Here is a 14,467-nt window from a genome sequence, read left to right on the forward strand (position 1 = left end):
GCTTTAAAAGCAGAATATAACAATGGAAATATATTAAACTATTTTTTTCTGCAACTGTTCAAAATCAAAATGGGGTCTGACTGCATTTGGAGCTGAGATTGTAATACATATTCATCATTCTACAGAGTAAATAGAAGCCTGGAAATCTTAAATGATTATTTTTTACTTGTTAAAGTAACAGGACATCGCTTTCTTTTTTTTACTCCTGGTTTTTACAGACTTTCTATACATTTCTGGACTGCGAACAAATCTAGACCTTAGGTATTTTGCTCTGTTTACTTCAATAAGTATGCCATTCTGCTTTCTGAGTTTGCCATTATGAATACTTTCCCCAGCTTTAACAACAAAGCAGAGTAGAAGAGAAACAAAGCTTTTCTTCTAGCAGAGCTAGATCAATCACTCAATTCAGGCTGTAGATTCTGTGGAGCCTGTATGGCATGCAGGCAGGATATGCACTTGGATGGATATTTAAGGAAATACGGTTGTGCTTTCCCTTCCCTCTCAGTTTAGCCCTTTGTTTCCTTCTGAAGTGAAGTTCTATTTGTGGAGTGACATAACTGTGAGAACTAGTGGATGCTAGTGATATGTTCCCACTCCAGAGAGGTAGGAGGTGGCAGGGTTGAGCATCTATACAGTGATGTACCCCCTTCATTTGCCTCCTCAGTCCTCAGCTTTTGGGGTGATGCATTTAGGTGCCAGTTTTTTCAAAATAGAGGAGTAGTTTGCATCTGTAGGGCCTCAAAGAAAGAGGACAATTAAAAGACATGATGCTGGAGGAACTGTGATGAGGTGCAAAGACTAAACAATTGTAAATTGCTTCTCGAATTCATCAGCTACTTCTCTATCACTTTCTGTTCTGATGAGGATATCACCCATTTCCTTCTCAGAACACAAACAAGCTGCATGTACGCTCCTGAACTGAGTTTATTCTTCTTGTCAAGCAGATTTGTAAGTCTCTAGCAATTGCAAAAAGTAAGTGGCCTTGGGTGAATGCAAAAATGTTTAAGGATGAGATTGAGAGAAAAGGTTTTTTCATTCCTATTTGGAGGAGGTAATTGGAGGCCTGGGTAGCCTCAGAATCACAGTCCTGGTTTGAGGTCTTTCTGAACTTCAGTATAGAAGCAAGTTTGCTGCTTTTGGCAAGGTACATCATGAAACCAATTTTGTTCAGAGAACTAAAATCTAGTAAGTACTGCTGCTGTTAAGGAAGCAGAAACTTCCCTGAGAGGAGGTTTCAGAATGTTGAGAAAAGTCCTCATATTTGTAGGAGCTGTATTAAGAATGACTGCATAATCTTGAGTGTGTGAAACTTTTGCCTGAAAAGTGGATTCATCACCCGGTGTGCAATGAGCCAATAATCACACACTTGGGAGAGACATTATTTATTTCATGTTTGCGCAAAGATGGGCACAAGGCAGTAGTTCCGCAAAGCTAGCACACCCTGCAGTTAAACAAGCAAGCAATTTATACAGTTTTAGATTCACCCGCTTAGTTTCCAAAGTTCTTCCCCAAAATCATTACTGGCAGTGGCTTATGTGCCACCATTTCTTTTGGGCTAAGGTTTTCCCCACTTCAAATTAAAGGTACAGTGTTCTCTTATTCTACAGCGCATGCTCAAGGTGGGGATGGTGGTGGTAAGTCTTTTAGGTCTTGAATCGAGTCAGTGGTCACGATCTACCCCTGACGCCTTTACTTTTCCCCTAGTTCATGCTTCTTTGGCAATCATCCGGCCTTTGGTGCCTTCTGGGGCAGGATGTTTCCTTTTTAGCAGTCTTTAGCTCCCCCTTCAAGGGCATAGCCTTAGCAAAGCCTGCATGGTTTATACAAACTAATGAGGCCTGCATAGTGAAGCCATTGAGTAGTGGTCCTCCTTAAAGGACAATGCATCGTGTTTAACCCTAAATTGAGCAGTATCACCACAGTTAGGCTGTAACTCAAACATATGACTACAGAGCAGCTCAGAAGAATGAGCCTGAAATTTGTAATTTGCTTCCAGGCTGTCACATTGCTACAGAAAGCTGTCAGAAATTTCATTGCTCAATCATGAGAGCCAGAAATTCTGGACTTGTAATGCACAGCAATTCTTGCATTAGACTGTTTTGGATCTATCATATCTATTATCTCTGATTAAATCCATCTGATTAGAGGAAGAAATGAAGCTGCAGTCCAGAATTTTCAAGATGCTGAAAGGACTTTTGTTTTCTTACGAGCGTAGAAATGGATGGCAGAGCAACCCATGTCCTGTAAGTTGTGAGTAGTTTGACATTTTACTTAAAAACCATTTACCAGATGGTGTGACTCCAGGAGTATGCACTCACCTCAGGCAGTTGTACTGCAGGGTGTAGTTAATTATCTGGCTCCATTTGTGATCTTACATGATTCAATTACCCAGCTTATAGTGAGGATGTCTTTACAGTGCTCTTTACAGAATTCTTTTGTTTCACCTGGCTATATACACAATTTATGAATACAGTCTGTAACACATGAATTTATAAACTCTGAAACTGGCTACAGCCTCTGCATGTGCTCGGTTCCTGCTGAAACACTTATGACTTTGTCCATGTGTCTTTGTGTCATGGAATTAAAGAGGAAAATGGTCCCAGTTGACTGTGTACAGTTGGTTGCAGCCTTGGGCAACCTCAGCCTATAGTTAGTACTGAAACTCTTGTTTTGTACAGGAGTAAATTGAATTGTCCATAATATGTAAATTTACTACTATCAGTCCAAATAAGCAGAAGAAAAGTAGCTGAAATACTTAAAAGTTAAGTTTAGACTTGGCGACCCATTTCATTGCCAGGCAGAGTTAAACTTTAAGGCCTTGAGGGCAGTTGAAAAACACAAAGATCTGGTGAGTTTTTCGTCATTTAATGCCGTTGTGTATGCCACCTTTTTTCTTACAAAATTTGTTTCTCATTTGCCTCAAACCGGTTTTGTAGGCTTGGTCCTTCAGTCTTTTCAGATGAAGGAAAAACATTCATGGAATTCATTGCAAATTCTCAGGCATCTATATATTTTCCTGCCTGCTATTCTCATAAACTATGCAGTGCTTTAGCAAATGAACTGTTGTCTTCATTTGTGTGTAGCAATAGAAAATAACCCTGGTTTTTTCAGTACTTTTGCTATGCTTTTGCAGTACTTCCAGGCAGTACCAATCCCCCGCTTTTACTTAGGCAATAAGCTCTGTGGTCCCTTCACAAATGTGTTAAAAACTGGCATCTCTCCCATGTCTGTTTCTTCCTGACTCTCAGGTAGAAAGATAAGGTGGTGTAAGAAATGGGTGAGATTAGGGAGAGGTGAACATAAAAGTTGAACCTTCTCTAACAGCAAGGCTCAGTCTTACCAACATAGCTCTTTTGGATGTGTCCTCTGTTACAACAAAGTTGACTGCTGCCTTTGAGAATTGGAGGCAGAGGCAGAGGAATTCAATGTGTAATCTCCAAGTTAGCAGCTTTCTAACGTGGATGTTTAAAAACAGATAATTATTCTATGTAGAGATACATAAAAATTTCTGCTGAATGTTATAAGGTATAAAATTCAGAGTGTCATAAGGCCTTTAGATATAAGTATATCAAGTGAGTAGCATTTCATGGCATTTAAATTGGGTATGAATGCTTAAATCAGGTATGAGTGGTTGTCTCTTGCATTATTTGACAATTAGTAGCAAGCAGAGAAGAGGTGGAATATATTTTTTATAAAAGTAGGAGATTAACTTGCTACATATGGAAAGCCTTGGTGTTGGGGAAGCTGTGCAGATCTACCTATAAACATGTGTCTGTACATTTTTTGAGTACCATTGGAAATGCTTCTCAGTTTTCCATTTTCAGCTTCTCAGTTCTTCCATCTGTAAAATGTTGAACTTGTTACTGCTCAGCAGTTGCAACTTGGAGAGACTTGCTTGTGGAAGGTTTTGTTATCTATTAATCCTTTATTTTTCCTTTGAGGGGTTCTAAATGAGAAAAGTTATGAGGGATGTGGAATTTTAAAAAAGGAATTTCCATGTGTTTTTTCTCAGTAGACTCATGCTTCAAAATACTTCACATCTTTAAGAGCCAGCAGTTTTTTATTTTCCTGTTGCTGGTTCCCATCTAAGGGATACCTTCAGAGCTTGTTGGAAGAGGTAGGATTGTCTTCTACAGTCATGATTACTGCCTGTTTTTCATTTATACTGATGCTTCAGAAGCAGCTGCCTTGTTCCTCATTACTGTAGCGGTAGCTTAGGAGCAGACTGTGCTTTGCTGCTCACTTCTTGAGTCGGAATGGGAGAGGTGCACTCTTCTTAATGCCTTGTCTTCTGGTAGTGCGTACTGTGTTGGAGGCACTCTCTGAATATGAGATCTTTAGTTGGAGAGAAGCAAATATAAAAAAGAGGGAGTTAAAAATAAGATCTAAATATATACAGAATGTTTTAATGCAAGTTGTGAACTTACCTATAAATGCCTCTAACTTTTGTAGCTGCACCGGAGAAAGCATTTTTTGGACATACTCCAAAAAGAGGTAGGTTAATGACCTTGCTTGGGGTATCCAGAAAGAACAGTATGGAGTGTTCAAAGAAAGGTTTAAGTCTTATGCAGCCTATTTGTTAAAAATAGCAGGCTTGTAGAAGAGAGAGAGTATGGTATCCACACCTGCCTGGTCTGACTGCAGCACTCCACCTTTTCTTTGCATAATTTCCTGTTTTTTTCAGGCTTACTGTGGTTGGTTAGTATTTCTTTTCTCACCACTGCATTGTACTTCTGCAGCTGTGGCAGGATGGGCAGAAAATACAGGAAACTTTCTGCCTTCTATTCCTGTGTTAAACATGCTGTTTACTGAAACACTGCTCAGAAGGCTCCGTGATGGGCATGGATAGAAATGGAACTCTTGTGTTGTAAGCAGAAGAAACAAAATTCTGTGGAGAAACAGAAGAACAAATCTAAAACAAATACCAATGAAATGGGTTCTTACTGTCCACCCTAAGCAGTTCTTTAGTAATTTGTATAACTTTTTATTCCATTTTTTTCATAGAAGAAATAATGATACTGACTTTGTTGAACTTGAGCTGTTGAGGAGCACTGGCAGGAGTTTTATTCCTTGTTTTTCCCAATATTTCACCTGCCTTTTCTTTTAATGGTGCACAAAAAAGCATACCTGAACAAACCTCTCAACTTCTTTTATAAGATGTACTTGATTGTTTTGTCCTGAGACGTGCATTTTTCACCTTTGAAAGTTAAGTGGGTGGATTAGCTTGGAAACTGTGATATTATGTTGCTGTTTAAATTATATGAAAGATACTCTAAGAGGAAGGAGGATAAGCAGGAAGGTATAAGAGGCACGGAGTAGTCACTCAGCCTGTTACTGTCTTACTTATGTTGATTCTCTGTGCAGCTTCTGAAAAGCCTAGCTGCAGGCTGACATATTTTAACCCAGGTCAGACACTGATCTCATTGTTCTCCTGTGATAAGTCTTCGTTACCTTCATAAAACAGTCTCGTAGACTACAAGTCCACTATAGCTAATTTCTGATTTGTACAATGTAGTAATTTCAATCCATTTTGCTTAATTATTGCTGTAGGGCAGGTTTTTATAGGAAAAATTTATAAGAATGTTATATAAATGAACATTTTTTTAAAGTACCATAATATTTGGGGTATTTGTTTTCTTGCTGAGTGTCATGCTGCCTAAATAACTTCTGCTGTGTTACATCTTTTTGCACATCAAACGAGTAATTTTAATCAGTCTCTAGTTCTGTTTTTTCTCCCTACAGTATCAAATCACTCGCCTGTTCTTCAGTTGCAGCAGACCTAGTTATTCCAGTTCTTGTATTTGTTAAGTTTTTTCTTTTGCCTATTTATAGTTATATAGTTACGCTGTGTGTCCTGACAAAATAAGGTCAGCTTCAACATCAAATTCAGTTAAGACATTTACATTTCTAAGGCAGTTCTGACACTAAAGTTGTGTATAATATCTGTCTTGTACAGGCTGGAATTGATATATAAACTTATAAAAGTCCATTGCGTATTTGTAAGCATTTCATTGCAAGCCTGAGTGTAATTACGTGCTTTTAAAATCTGTGCGAGTGCCCTCAGATGCTTGAAGATGTCTGTCTTTATAATAGACAGAAAAGCTGAAAGTAAATTACGTTTAACAAGTATGATTTTGCCTTTTTATGTTTCTGAAGTGCAAAAAGGAGGTTGGGCCAAATGGATTAAAAATCTTGTAGGTAATTCACAACATTTAAATAACTTCTAAAATCTGGGAATATTTAGCAAAGTTAACTTTCATTGTTCCTTAACTTCTTGCATGTCAAATCTCGGGATTTTTTAAAAAATTAGTTTCTAATTTGTTTTGTCCTCTCCAACAAACTTTTCAACTCCCTTACCAGCGGATGTGCTCTGGAACGGGCACACAGAGCTGTGTTTGAGTAGCTAGTATGTTTGCATGGAGGAAGATCAGCACCAGCTTGAGAGTCAGAAGCGCGCTGCTGGAGTGGGGAGCTTCAGATGAGCCATCTCCTAATGCTGAAGTGTGTGCTGACCTGTTAGAGAGGTAACAGCGAGGTCCCCATCCTGGGAGAGAGCAAGCCAGGGAGCTGCTCTGGGAACAGCTGCCTACTTTCCCTTCAGCATCTTGACTGCAGCGGTCATAACTCCATCTTCTGCACTGGAAGGGACAGAGGTATTGGTTGAGTGAGGGTAGAGGTTTCCAGTCAAAGTAGCTGCACAGGACTTGAGAGACTGGGTGATATCGCTTAAATTTATGTAATGGGGCAGTTTACCTTTCTTCCAGAAGAAGCACTGCTGAGTGTCTGAGGGCAGAGGGATGGTTTTGGTAAATTTACAGGGGCTTTAACTCTACAGTGCCATAAGTACTCTTCTAAGTATGAAGTTGAACAATTGTGAGATTCTGCTTCAAAATATGAGTGCTTGGCAGTATTTTCTTTTCAGACTTTCTCTGTAATCCTTTCAAGAGTAGAGCTAGCCACGGAAATGAAAAAATGAACTGTTTGAAACATTTGAACACGGTGACTCTTTTGTAATGCTAAAAAGTGAGGCCATCACATGGGAAACTTTAATTTAGATTAGGAAATTACAGATTCTATTACAGTATTTTTACAGTGCAGCCCAAAGGAGAGAAGCTGATCTGTGTCAGAGCATTTGCATCTTGCCAGGGTCAGGTCCCTTACTATGGGACCACTTCGGGGCTGTGCATCCTGCACCCAGTCATGTTTCCCCCCTCTCTGTTGTCATTATACACAACCTGTCACGTGTCTTGTTGAATGACACACATGCATACCTTTTCTTCCTAACCCAACACTTATATCAGAAGAGATTGTTTGGGTGTGAAAGGATGGCAAGGAGCAGCTGCCAGAGCAATTCACATACTGTGCAGGTTGTACCTTGCTTTTGTCTCATGCACCTTTAGAAAACATTATGGTGAGGAGAATCATATCCAGTTACCCTGTTGGTTCATACCTTGCCAGCAGCTTTGTATTACTTAGACTGTTACAAACTAATTAGGTATTTTATGTGACAAGCATCTCGCCAGGTCTGCTCCAGGTAGTACAGAAGGACCTCGTGCTTCTTCATTTGCATTCAGTTTATGTTTGTGTTCACCATTGTTGTGATTCTCCCCGTGCTCTGCTTTTCATATGTCAGTTCTTTAAATGCATTGTTTAATGAATTTTGCTACAAAATGGTACTGCCAAGAAAAAGTAATCCTCTCAGTGATTATGAGTTTCCAACCAAGCTGCTTTGTGGGTTAACAGCATGTTTTTGAATTTAAAAGCAATTGGATTGTTCTGTATTTTCTGTCCCCTTTGCAGAATTGCTGGGCTTACTTTCCTGTTACTTTTGCTAATTTTTTTGTCAATGAGCAAACTAATGAAATTGCCAAATCTGGCTTCCTGGAGAAGTAGTATGTATATTCTTGAAGGAGTACAAAGTGAGCATCTCCTGCGTCGCTAACATCTGTCCTGCTTAAGGCAATAAATATACAATACATGCTCTCAAACAGTATCAACACTGTGCATTTGACATTGAACAGGCATCTGTAACAATGCTGTGACACCCTTTCCAGCCATGCTTCAGGTGGAAGAGGGTGGGTCATCACCTCAATTATATGCAAAGGTGGCAATTTTCACACATCTCGTTTCCTGTTGTTTACGAATGACAGGAGTCTGGTATCTGGAACTGTGTGGCATCTAATTTGTGCCACTTGGCTTGTATGAACATTTAGCAAACTTTAAAAGCTGCTATGACAAGTGACCTTTTCCACTGGTTAAAATACATGAAATATGACCTCTTTTACAGAAAAACCACAACCCACAGTGTGGCCTACATCCCCTGAGCAAATTTTGTTCAGTATGATTGTATAACATCATTACTAATGAAATAACAAATACATATTTCTAGGAATGCACACTCACTGGCAAGGCAGTAATAGAAAGATTTCAAGGGGGAAAGGAAAATGCTTTTTTTTTTCCGTATTGAGACAGATCTTGTTACTAAGAATACATTTTGAAGCCTTGTGCTAATGAAAGGGCAATACAAAACCAAAAATAGAGCCAAAGCTAGTGAAAATGCTTGTCTATCTTGAAATTTGTACATGAGGAAAAGCTGCTGCTTTTTTTGACCCCTTGAGCAACATATTTGTACTTGCATGTAGGTAGTCAGAAACTAAGTTGTCCAGCCAGCCCATGAGATGGAACCACACCAGTGGGTCAAATGGAAGAGAAAACTGCACTGTGATGCTTTCTTGGTGAGTTTATAGGTGTCTCAGTGTAAGGGGATCACAATTTCTGCTGCGCATGTAATCAAAATATTATGCAAATTGCTTTGTAAGTGGTGTTTGTAAATGCTTTCCTTCCTCAACAACATCAGCATTAGGCACTGAGTTTTTCAGTAATGCCTGCTTCGAGGCCTTTTGGATTACTTCTGGTGCATAGAGGTAGGCAGCAGAGTTTTAAAGAAGGCTGAAAATGCTGCATTATTTATCTGTCCTCTCTTCCAACATCAACAGAAATGAGGAGCTAGGAGGTGCTTATGCTTGGGAATAAGTCATGTTATGAGATTGGGAATTTGACAGCAAAACAAGTTGCCAAGGGCCAGATTTGTAGGCAACTCTGGTCGATGTATATTTCTTTGATTAGGTACTTCAACACCAAAGGGTTCACTTGTCTCCTTCATGAGATGGAGAAATGTATTATCCACTGTGTTGGCATAGGAGAGTAGCAGGCTGAAGCTTTCTGGAGAATTACTGATGCTATCTATACCTTAGGGGGCTGCCCACTGGTGGCTTAGGAGTGCTGTCATACCTAGTAGTCCTGGAGGGTTTTAGAGCCCGGAACTGAGTATAAGATTCATTAACTGCACAGGAAGTTCAAATTCCTGTCGTCTTTCCTTTTCTCCTATTCTGAACCCTAAATAAAGGAATTTCAAAATCTAACTGTACACACTTGAAAATAAAGACGCATCTTTGTTCAAGAACAAGTGCATAAACATTACAAATACTGCCTGCAAATACCTGAAGCTATTACTGGAAAGGAAGTGTGTTTTATTAGAAGATCCTAACAGTAGTCAGGAGGAGAAGGTTCATTTGAAGATGCAATTTAAAGTTAGGAAGAAAGGTACCTGTAGATTCAGGAAAGTCCTTGTGACAGCTGAGAAACAGAGTTCCTGAGCTGTTTTTTCTTGTTGTCATTTCTAGATCACTTTTCCTCTTCACATTGCCATTCCTTCTTCCTTTCCGTCATCCCATCTTCATAGGAACAAACAGATTGTGCTCCTATCAAAGAAATGCTACAGATTCCAAAATATCTTTGAAATTCCTCTAACAGCAGAGCTGCCATCAAAGTGGGACAGAATTCCTGGGGTTGGTGCTATATCTAAGAAGTTCTACTACATGCTTTCAAGTGCTGCCATCATATAATTAGTATTTTTTTTTCATTGTTGCTTCTGTTTCTTTTCTTTTTGAACAAAAGTTAATTAAAGAATGTATCATTATAATGCTTTATTATATTGGTGTCCTTTGTTCTTCAGTCCTTAAAGCCCTTCTTGTGCTGTAGGGTATCTTCTGCTCCTAAAGGGATAGCATGGAATGATATAAATCCAAGACAGATGTTTAGGCAGTGTTTAGACAGTTTAAGAGTTCCTGGATCGCAGTCTATTCCTATCTGTACTTTTGGAGGCTAACATTTAACAAGTTCTTGAGTGAGCATTTTAGTTTACTCTTTCTAAGTTCGTATCATGTTGAGTGAAAATGAAAGTCTTTCTGATGAGGACCAAAGTGGTTTGGAGATAATATGGTTGAGATCAAGAATAGCCAGTTTTTAGTATTGAAATTGGTACTATTTGATTTCTTTCTAAATGCAGATGTATTTGAGAAAAAATATAGGAGGAAACGTTTAATACTAAACCTTTTCAGGAGAACTGCTTTGCTGCAGCAGCAAGGAGCTTCTCTGTTGGAGTGCATTGATTTGCCAAGGGTGCTGTAGCCAGGCAGACTCAGGTAAGCTGGCACAGTGATGTTTGAGAATGGTATAACATAGAACAGAAGTGCATGAAACAACTATGGGGAGGTGGAGGCAGTAAGGGCAATTAACAGCAACAGAGGAGCAAGGAAGTGTTGTTCATTGAGAGCTAAGTGAAGTTGAGGTGAACCTGTACAGCTTTGTCTGGGTAAGGCTGAGGATGATTAACATGCAGGGAAGCGATGCACTGTGAGAAGCGTTATGCCACATGATGCAGTGCTTTGTTCTCAACCTGGTATCTGAAAAGTCGTTCTGAAAAGCTCTTGAAAATTCAAGTGTAGCATAATTTGAATTTATTTTTTTAGTGGAGTTGCATTAAAATTCACATTACCATTTCAAACAGCAATTGTACGCTCCTGTGGCCTTGAGGGAGTCACAAAGAACTTGGAGCCATCCTTGACTTTAAGGTTGAGTCCTGTGATGCCTGTCTAGGACAGAGTACACTTGTTGTGTTTACTGCTTTTTGATGACTTTGACACATCTGTAACTGAGGGAGTGTGATCCAAGGGTGACCCACAGACCAACAGCAGGTCTTTCAAAGATGTGTGGTAATAGTAAGGCAGAGGAATGATGTAACAAGCACAAAAAAAACCCCCAAACCAAACCCAATAGGGCATCTAGTATATATGTTCTTTATGGATAGAAAGATGAAACATATTTGTCAGAGCTGAGCGTGAGAGGTGCAGTGCTGTAACTTAAGAACCGCAGTGAGACACTAAGTTGTGGATACTTGTTCTAAATCCTTTCCTTCCTTCTTTGCAATAAAATTGTTTTCAAAACATTCCAATTCAACATAACCCAGCTTTGAATTTGTTGAAGTAACTTGAATGTTTTCGTTAATCTGACTATTTTTAAGATGCTCAAAAGTTGCAGAATTGAGAGACTACTGGCTTTTTATAGCAATGTGGCTTCAGATGATGGAAAAAAAAAAATCAGCATTCTGTTTTTCCAGTGTTTTCTGAAGCACTTCAGTAATGTGCTTTCAGCATTAGCTTTTTTTTAACTGAAGAAGGAAATAAGAATTGTGGACCAAACATGAGTCAGCCTATAAAACTGCAGCTTGAAACCAAAATACTATTACTTTAGTATTTGTCTTCATATAAAAATAAGCACTTCCCATTTTCAGAGTTCTGTGGAATTGGCATGTGTTTAATTCTTTCACAAAAAATTGCAGGAGTAGGGAGAGTGTGAATGTTAGGAAGACTGCAGGTTATTATTGCCACTGGAAACAATATCCAGTAATGTGCTGTTCTACCAACACATCTAGAACAGGTGCAAAATTTATCTGCCATTGTACACGTACGGCATATGTTAATATCTTCATATTACCTCAGAGATGGAGAAAATTAAATTATTCTATGGCTTTGTGGAAGGAAAAGTTTAAAAAAAAATAGATCTAGTTACATGGAGTCACCATTTCTTTACTGTTTGCATCTAATTCTTACACTTCCATTAAAAAACTCTTTGCAGTTTTGGGGGTTTTTTTGGTTTTTTGTTTTTTTTTTTTTTGGTTAAAGAATGCTGACACCTTTACTGAGTGTAAAAGCGTTTGGAATATGTCAAGGAGAAAGCCTTTGGGCTAAAACAGTATCTTTTAGTTTGTCCCACAAAATCCCTTTCAAGTTTAATTGACTTAAACTGTAAATATTACCATTTCATTTTTTGCTGATTGTTTCTCATGGAAGTCCTGGATTTTTGCCCAAACACTAACTGATTATGAGCATTCTGATTTAAGGTCAGGCTTTGCTGTCATTAAACACCAAGCACATAACACTTTTGAGCACTGTGGAGAGCACACAGTCCAGGGGCTGAAATAATGCACCTGGGAGGAGAGTGCTTGGCTGAGCTTCCTTCTAGTCTTTAATATAGTACAGGGAATCAGCAGTATACGCTCCACTTTCTGAAGGTGGCGTATAAAATAATGTAGAAGGTGGTGACTGATCTCCCCCAGGTAGATGAATGCTCTACAGAAAACAGAAGAAACCATTTCCAGAGAGTGTAAGATAGAATACACTCATGTACTAGCAGAAAGATGGGTGAGGTGACCAAAAGGATTTTTCCAATGATTTTTTTGATTATAATAAAAATCCCTATTTAAACTTGTAAATCTAAAAAATATATATACATATATATATATAGTGAGGGACTGCAGACGTGTGGGTGACAGTAAAATCTATTTTGCTTACAATTACATTACTCTGTGGACTGGACGAAGCCTGGGAACCAATTTGGAAAGGGGCAGGAAATCCTTGACCAAGAAGGAGGACAAGGTTACCCTTGGAACAGGCATCACGGGGAACAGCACAGCATGGGATTGAATTTCCTTGGCTGTTCATGTTAGAATGTTGAACATGTTTTTATCCTGAAGTTACTGATACAGACTGTAGACCTTAATGTTGCTTAAATTAAATGGGATTTTTTTGCATGTGAACAGATACCGATGTCAACAGTTGTGAAGCGTCCTTCAAAGCAAACATAAAAGCAGTAGAACAAACTGTGGCTGCAGAGATGAACCTTGGAAATAAAAGCAAAACAAAACAAAACCCCTTCATCCTGCTGGCTGTTGAGAAATGTATTCATTCTCTCTCTAAATCCATCGAAACCCAACTGTGTGTTTTATTCTGTAGTAGGTGGAAGAAAGGCTGGTGAATGAAGTTCACCACTCTCTGTTGTGTCGATATGTTTGTAAAACTACACTGCAAAATGGATCCCTGAAATGAATTAGAAAATGAAACAAAGCCAATGTCCTGGAGGTTTCTAGAAATCGTGAGTGCTTAAGTTACCAGTGGGCCCTACAAAAAAATTACACTGACAAAAGGAAATAGACTGTGGTTTTCAGGTGGTTGTGAGTTGTTAGCGTGAGGAAGGGTGTGACGTGGTGAAGAAAATGCAACTTTAAACTATTCCCTGTTCTTAACTATTACACTTCTTCTTCATGATTGCTGGACTCGTGCTTTCCAAAATCGCAGTTGTGTCCCAGATTTTAGCAGACATCTTCAGACTTGCATTTTGCTTTACAGATGTAGGTAGAAGTGAGACGCTTCTGCATCTATGTTTGTGCCTTTAGTATTGCTACCGATACAAAGATCAGGAAGATTTCTGGTAAGTTTGTAAAACTTACTGTTTTCAGAGGCAGGAGAGAGAAATGACTTGCATGGAATTTCTTAAGGTTGATGCATTGGTGTTTCTTGTTAATGAAATCAGTGAGATGGAGAGACAAATATTTCAAGAATTCCTCCAAATTTAAAAAGCAGGACGTTGCTAAGCATTTTTAGTTTTTGTAATCGAGTTTGTATGTTTGACTGAAGTGCCATTTGATTAGATTCTTTTTCTTAGTAGTGTCATTCATATGCTCAGTCTTAAAATAATATAGTTTTTACCCCAAGCAATTCACAGTCTCAAAGAGCTTTATGTATAAAGTTTGCATATAAAGTTTTACAGATGGTGAGCTTATCTTATGCTACTGAAGCTGTTTTAAAATAATTTTCTCTTGTGTCCAAACATAAACCAAAGAATACAATAAGAAGAATTTGATTTGTAAGTAAAGTGCATATAACTAAAATGTACAGGTATGAAATAGCAATGATAAGAAGGTTACCTGATTGTAATCAACATGCATTATGAAAGAGAAAATAGGAGGGGGAGAAGAATGGAAATTATGGAAACGTCAATATGGAACATATTTAGAGTAGATATTGTGCACATTAGTAACAGATAAGATAAAATTGCCAAAACAGATTCACTTAAAGGATCAAGAGTGGCATGGAATGTATGGAATTGACGGAGGCAGGAAATGAATGGCTGAGGAGGAAAACCCTCTCTGAGCTGCAGGAATTAGCCTACCACTTTGTTTTCTCAACTAATAATTGATATGTAGCTGGCTAAGGAAATCATAGAAATAAAGGATGTTACTTGTAACATGTGCAGTGATACAAAAAGCAAAAAATTATAAAGTCATGAA

The 14,467-nt window shown here is 38.6% G+C and overlaps 1 protein-coding gene across 5 annotated transcripts in view; it reads left to right on the forward strand.

Moving 5' to 3' along the window:
* The window catches only part of COMMD10 (COMM domain containing 10), a 115,145-nt gene that overhangs the window by 28,476 nt on the left and 72,202 nt on the right, over positions 1-14,467 (forward strand). The window lies entirely within an intron of this gene.

Source organism: Harpia harpyja, chromosome Z (genome assembly GCF_026419915.1).
Source record: "Harpia harpyja isolate bHarHar1 chromosome Z, bHarHar1 primary haplotype, whole genome shotgun sequence".
In the NCBI taxonomy this organism is placed as follows: domain Eukaryota; kingdom Metazoa; phylum Chordata; class Aves; order Accipitriformes; family Accipitridae; genus Harpia; species Harpia harpyja.